Genomic DNA, 7,719 nt, shown 5'->3' with positions numbered 1-7,719 from the left:
ATAATCAATGTAATATCATAAAACATTTCATTCAACAGCCTCTTAGCTTGATTTATAACTTTAAAATATTTAAAAAATGGTACATGGGTCTCCATTTATTTTTCTATAACTGGGCCTGAGAATGTGAGAAGTGCTTAGAAATATTTTCTTTTTCCTCATAGAATTTGCTTTTCCTTTTTTCTGGATAAAGTTCCAGTGGAATTTCCATCGTAAAATTCACTGTTTGAGGTAGATATAAAACACTTTCAAACCTGATCACTGGCTGACCTTTATTTTCTCACTGTTTTAAAGCAAGGGTGTCTTATATAGCTTTTCAAATTGGTCTCTAACTTACACTTACTTAACTTGTCATGTTTTCTTAGGTCCTTCCCGAAGTTTTTCTCTATCCAGGAAGTGTTGAAAATTAGCAGAGAAAGCTAAAGTCCTCTGCGCTACCCCCTCTCTTTTCTCCAGGCCAACCTTGGAAATACATGCACACACGTGTACACAGCCACATGAAATTCCTGTAAAAACTGGAACTCTTGTTCTCACCACTGAGGTTCTCTGGTGTTTCCTTCCTCCTTTACTGCTCTAGTGCATTTTCCACTCAAAACTGTTGACTCAAAAGAAATAGAAAAAACACCCTTAAGAAAAATAAAAAGGGAAGGGTTTTTGTCAGAGCAAGGAAAACAAAATTCTAAAAATAGCTCATATTCTCATATTTCCCTATATATATGATGCAAGCATTATCAAGTTCAGGAACTGTTGACTCCAATAACATGATTTCTGGTCCTTGGCTCTTGTCTTCCTTCTTTCCCATCAATGTTTTCTCAAAGCCATGTTCTGGGCAGTGACTCTTGATTGCAACCTTATAGTCAAGCTCCCACAGACAAATTCTAGAGCTGTTCCCACCCCCCTGCCTTAAACTTGCAATTATATTTTTATGGCGATATATGCAGACTGAGGGCTTAGTTGCTACAAATAACTCTTTAAATTTTCCTGGTATGGTGAAGGAGATTGAAGATGAAGATGGAACAAATGCATTCAGAAGCAAATAAAAATTTAGGAGCTGACTTCATAATGTTGATAAGATTGGGCATAATTAAACAGGTTTTATGAAGTTGTGACATTAAGATAATTCATCAGCCCATTAATTCATTCCATTAATCCTTCTATTTTATTACTCTTATGCTAACAGAAAGGATCCAAGCAGCTAAATTTTATTTATTGTGTTTCTATGAAAAGAACTGTGTACACTTCTGGAAAACATAAGATTGTGACACAACTGTCCAGTAACTTAAAACTCATTGGGGAAGGAAAACACGTATTTCAGAAAGTGAAAACAACGTAATACTTTATCATGTGCTATACTCCAAGTTTTATCTCATTTCCTCAAACCACATTTTATGTAATAACCAAAGTTGTCATTCCAAAATGAAAATCTCATGTCAAAAATCTGCTCAAAACCCATCAGTGGCTCGCTGTTATATACGGGAAAATGCTGAAGTATCTTAGCATTGCGTACTCAGTGTTCATGATCCTGTTTCCATCTACCTTTCTGAGTTCATCTCCAGTCACCACCCTCCTCCTTCTGGTGTGAAGAATGAGAGCTTCCTGAGAGCCATGACTATGTCTTACTCATCTGTGACTTCCCAGTATCATAATGGAGGCTTAGTGAACACTGAATTTTTAATGAATAGAGTCTATTTCACATATTAATCTCTTTTCAAAACAACTTTATTGTGAAATTAACACATACAGAAAATTTGACAAAACAAATGAACAGCCTACTGAGATATCATAAAAAGAATACTCATATGACTAACACCTCATTCAAAAATTAGAACATTATTGGCTCCTCCGAAGGCCTCTGTCTGCCCTTTACTAATTACATCTCCTTCTCTTACTGCTAAAGGTAAATATTCACCACCCCTGTTAATCAGTTCTCAGGTCAGGACGCATTCTCCCACCTCACCTTACCTCCATAATCTTTCCTTTGACCTCATACAGCCGTTGGGAGGCTCCCTCTCTCTTATCCTGGAAACACTTAGGTTCTTTAACTTTCATTTGGGATCTGAAAAAATTTTTTTAATAAATATATATTAATGAAATCCTTCTTGTCTTACTTATATTATTTTGCCTTCACTGTATGTATCTTCAGATAAAGGAGTGAATACAGTGGCTCACGCCTGTAATTCCAGCACTTTGGGAGGCCAAGGCAGGTGGATCACGAGGTCAGGAGTTCAAGATCAGCCTGGCCAAGATGGTGAAACCCTGTCTCTACTAAAACTACAAAAATTAGCTGGGCGCAGTAGCAGGTGCCTGTAATTCCAGCTACTTGGGAGGCTGAGGCAGGGGAATTGCTTGAACCTGGGCAAAAGAGGTTGCAGTGAGCCGAGATTGTGCGACTGCACTCCAGCCTGGGTGACAGAGTGAGAGTCTTGTCTCAAAAAAAAAAAAAAAAAAAAAAAATCTTTAGATAATATATTTTTTTGATATCTATACTTTGTATTGCTATAGTCTGTACTTTTATGGCTAAGATTTCGTTAGAGATGCTCAGTGAATATTTATTGAATTAATAAGTAATGAGTGAGTGAATGACAGTTACATCAAAGCACAGAAGAGGCAGAAATTTACTTAACCAGTGAAAGAGAAACAGTAGAATACAGTTTATGCAAATAGATAGATAGACACACACATACATGCACATGCACACAGAGGTGGAGAGAGAGAGAGAAATAGAGAAGCAGGACATTGTTCTGATGTCATGCACCTGAATATTCAAGAGTTTCACACATAAAAAATAACTATTTTGTTCTCTCCCCTCTCTCCTATTACTCATTTCCTCAAACCAAAGCAATGTTAGGAAATCCAGATATGCTTCAGACAGAATCTTCATTTGTTTCAACACCACTGTCTATGACTGTAGAAGGTTTCTGGGACCAAGCAGTAAATGTCCTCCTACAGCGTTTTACTTGAAAGGAACCACTGCAAGAACATGGACCAGACTACAGGATAACCTCCTGACATGGATATTCCAGGAAAGATTTCACATTGTCAGGGAAACTGGAAGAGATGACAGTGGAAAGATTTCACATTGTCAGGGAAACTGGAAGAGATGACAATGGAAGGATTCTACATTGTCAGGGAAACTGGAAGAGATGACAATGGAAAATCGTCTTCTACTCTATGATGGCATGGGTAAATGAAAGACATTGGCAGTCTAAAAACAATAATTAAGTCTCTAGTTTTACCTAGATATTAAGTTGGTAATGAATCCTCAGGTCTGGGACATGAGTTTGTAACTCAAACATCTCCTAGGTTCCAGCTAGTACATACAGCTAAAGTGTTGAGTCAACCTATACTTATTCTTTCAACTCTTGGATTGAATAATTGTTAAACATATAAACATGAATTCTATTTCCTTGCTTTTCATATACTGTTCAATGATTTCCCACCCCAGCCATATTTTTCTTGCAGAACATGGCTCATTTTTGGAGATTCAAATAAAATGTATGCTCTCTATGAAGCTGACTTGATCCTTCATGAAAGTTAGGACTTTGTCTGTTCTACTTCCACAATAGTTTTTTTCTCAAAGTACTGAACACATTGTATTTCCATTAGGTGTATTTATCTGCTTTACAGAATTATAATCTCCTCAACTTAAAGGATTGAGTTTTATTTCATGTCAGACCTATAGTAGGTACTCAATATGTTTCTGAATGAATAAAAAATATAGACAAAGTAGTAAAATATGAGACAGAATCAAAAGTTATAAACACCAAGTACCAAAATGAATATCTTCTGTTTGCCAGATGTTAATTAGGTGTTGAGAAAAAGCAAATGAATCACGGAATAGGCATCTAGGAGCTCACAGTCCAGTGAGGGAAACAGATACAATATGGCTAGAGGCAGGAAGCTGGACATGGGTAAGGGGCCTTGAGAGCCCATAGGACTGGCCTCTGACTCAGACTGTGGAATAAAAGACAAGTTCAAGTTGATTCATTAAGGACAGGTAGGAATCACTCAGGTGGAGAAAGGAAATAGGTGGAGGGTAATCAAGGTGGTGGAAACAGAAGCATTGAAGTCCTCATGGAAGGCCTATCTTAATAAAACTTGTTCATAAAACTTTGTATGGAAATTCCCAGTGGTGAGAACAAACACAAAAATTTGCTTCTGCCAGGTGCAGTTGTGGCCCTGGTGTGTCTGCTGGCTGTACAAGAGAGGAAAAGGGGAATGAGGGAAGAGCACAAAAGAATAGCTGGAGAGAGCATAAACCCATGCTCAACTAGAAAGGGGAGTAGTTTATTTCCATCTCACTAGGAAAAAGAGAAGAGAATGCATCTCAGTCACAAATTGAATCACATTGCACTTAGATGTACAAAGAAAATTAGCTGCTTTCTTTATTTTCTATGATATGTCTAATCTTTCTTAAAATTCCTCCACACCTCCTTGGATGGGAAGGGCAGAGACTGTTAGCTTCCTACTTCCTGCATCACAAGTTTTCAGTTTGAATAGTATATTTTGAATGACTCAGTCTCTTTTGGGTACAGCCTCTGAATTTCAGATTTCCTCTCCCCATTTCTCCTCTTGCCTACAACCCTTACTCTTTTTCAAGTTTAATCTCTTGTCAACAGAGAAGACAAATGATTGGAACTCATGTAGCATTCTCTGGAATCTCATTAGTCTCCTCTGGGCTCTTCTACAGGGCAGACAGTCAAATATGTTCCGTGGACTATTGACCATCAAGGTGCAGCTGGTTTTATTTGACCTTTTAGACGACATGCAAGTTGCCATGACTGTAATCCACAGTCTAGGGCACTTGCCTGATAGTTTACATGTGACAACCACTTTATTCAGATTCTAGGTCTTAGCAACTCTCCTGTTCCTATCAATACCTCAGTATCTACTCACATGGTTGAGTACCATACACAACTTAGGGAAGTAAGTAAAGATACTTTAGGATCATCTTTCTGAGCACCCTCCCTCAGGATCCACAGACATAGGCATCTGGATATTTTCACTTGGTCCCTTCCCCTTGGGGTTCATCTCGAGTGGGGCAAATAAAGACATAAAAAAATCTCTCCATAGCATTTAGTCAACTCCCTTTTATTTCTTATATTAGGGTAGAAGGGGCAGCTGTTTTATTTCTTGTTTCTCAGCATAGACTTCCATTATGTCATATCCTCCTTCTTCCTCCTTAATAAGGAAGGAGTATTATTTTCATTTCATGGGACAAAAAATAATTTGAGAAGAAACTCTAAAATATGAATTGGTCAGGCTGCTCTTGATAAAGGTCACAGATAATAACCTAGTTTAATGTCCCCACATATCACTCAATCACAAGAGTACTACCATGGCAAAAAGCAATATTCAAAAGAGAGAAGTGTTCTGATATGGAAGAACAAGGCCTTCAATGGACCTATAATCTTACAAAAACATAGAAAATACATTCACAACAACTAAAATAATCTATTTCAGAACTCTAGAAAATAACCAAACTACAGAACAAACTGAAAATTGTCAATTCAAGAGAAACTGCCTGTAATTAACAGGTAATTTAGTTAGGAGTCTATGTTGGCCAGGCGCAGTAGCTCACACCTATAATCCCAGCGCTTTGGGAGACTGAGGCAGGTGGATCACCTGAGGTCAAGATTTTGAGACTAGCCTGGCCAACATGATAAAATCCCCTCTCTACTTAAAATACAAAAATTAGCTGTGCGTGGTCGTGGGCACCTATAATCCCAGCTACTTGGAAGGCTGAGGCAGGACAATGGCTTGAACCTGGGAGGTGGAGGTTGCAGTGAGCTGAGATTGTGCCATTGCACTCCAGCCTGGGTGACAAGGGTGAAACTCTGTCTCAAAAAACAAAGAAAAAAAGAGTCTATATCATTTTAACTTGTGGAGATCCCCCTCTCATAAGCTACCCTCTGCAGCCCAATGGTGTGGTAGTTTTAAAAAGACAGAAGTCTCGCAGTAGAGATGACTGACTACTTCTGGAACTCAATTAAAAGTCCCATTAGTAGAATAAAATAAATATTTTATCTGAATTAGCAGCTACAGGGAAATTTTCTGTTCCCAGGGCACTGGTGTTATTTGATTTCACTCAGAGCTTAGCTCAACAATAACAACAACAACAAAAACGCCCTATTCCCAAGGTTTTACCTAAAACAATAGTAATTCTGTGCTGTGCTAAAGCTGTGATTTCAGTAGAGGAAAAAAGAGCATGGCCAAAAATTGGAAGGAACATCCTGGAGATCTAGACAAACATAGGGAGCTTCAAAGAACTCTGACATATTTCTAAAGAACTAGAAAACACTGTGTGTGTGTGTGTGTGTGTGTGTGTGTGTATGTGTCTTTGTGTCTGTGTGCATGGTTGCACCTGAGAAAGGAGAAGGCTCCAGTCACTGCATTTCATGCCTGGCTGACATTGAGGTCCTCCACAAGTAGGAGGTAAAATCTAAGACTGTTTTGTAAATTGCCTGAAGTTTGAAGGAATGCCTTCATACAAAGGCTGAAAAACATATAAGCAAAGCATTTGAAGAAACCTTTGACAGATCATTGGCTGGCTAGGTATAGTGTCCCAAGGATAATCCCTAGGGCATATAGGCTTAATATTAAAACAAATGAAACCAACCCGACAGTCTCATAGACTGTTCTTTTTGATAAACATAGAAATTGACCCTTCTGGTCTTAAAGCTTGAAACTTAAATTTGTTTTATCTGAGTTCCTTTCTCAGGAAAACACCTTCAGGCCTTTCAAAAAGTATGAAATAACTGAAACTCACCGGGTAACTGCACCAGATGCAGGACCCCTTATTCATCATGATTGCTTCCTTTCCCCTCCCTAGTTCCTGTTTTCTTACACATTGTTACATTTCTTCCCAGCTATATAAACCCTTAGTTTTAGTCATTTAGGGAGATGGATTTGAGACTGAACTCCCATCTCAGCAGCAGTACCCGATTAAATCCTTCTTTCTTGGTGATACTTCTTGTTGTGGTGGTTGACTTTCTGTGCAGTGAAATGCAGGACCTAGACCAAACCCCCAGTGTTTTGGTCATACAATAACTTAAAACAAAACCTAGGCAAGAACTCAGTAACCACAGATATTGTCGAATTAGTTTCCTCTTTGCTGCTTGCCTAACAAGCAGTGAAAACAATAATAACCAAAAAAAAAGAAAAAAGAAAAGAAAGAAAATAGCAACAACAACAAACTTTGGGGGTGGTGATGACTGATCTGAGAGTACAGTTGTTACACTATATTAACTAAAATATCCAGTTTCAGCAAAAATTATAAGACATAAAGAGAATAATGAAAATATGACACACACATAGGAAAAAGGTAGCTAAGAGTTAAATGTCCTTAAGGGGTAACTGATACTGGTCCCTAAGGGGTAACTGATAATTTAAAGACAAGGACTTTAAATTACCTATTATAAATATGTTTGAATAACTACAGAATTAAAAGAAATTATGATAATAATGTCTCATCAATTAGAGAATATCAATAAGGAGATAGAAATCACTTTTAAAAGCCCAGTATACATTTTGGAGTCGAAAAGTGTAATAACAGAAATTTTAAAATTCACTAGAGAAGCTTAAAAGCAGATTTGAGCTTGCAAAAGAGTTTGTGAACTTGAAGACAGGTTAGTTGAAATTATCCAGTTCTAGCAACAGAAAGAAAAAAAAATGAAGAAAAGCTAATAACATCTCAGGGACCTATGGATACAATTAAGTATA

The sequence above is a fragment of the Chlorocebus sabaeus genome, chromosome 25 (assembly GCF_047675955.1).
Source record: "Chlorocebus sabaeus isolate Y175 chromosome 25, mChlSab1.0.hap1, whole genome shotgun sequence".
NCBI lineage: Eukaryota > Metazoa > Chordata > Mammalia > Primates > Cercopithecidae > Chlorocebus > Chlorocebus sabaeus.
This window is presented reverse-complemented; position numbering follows the sequence as displayed.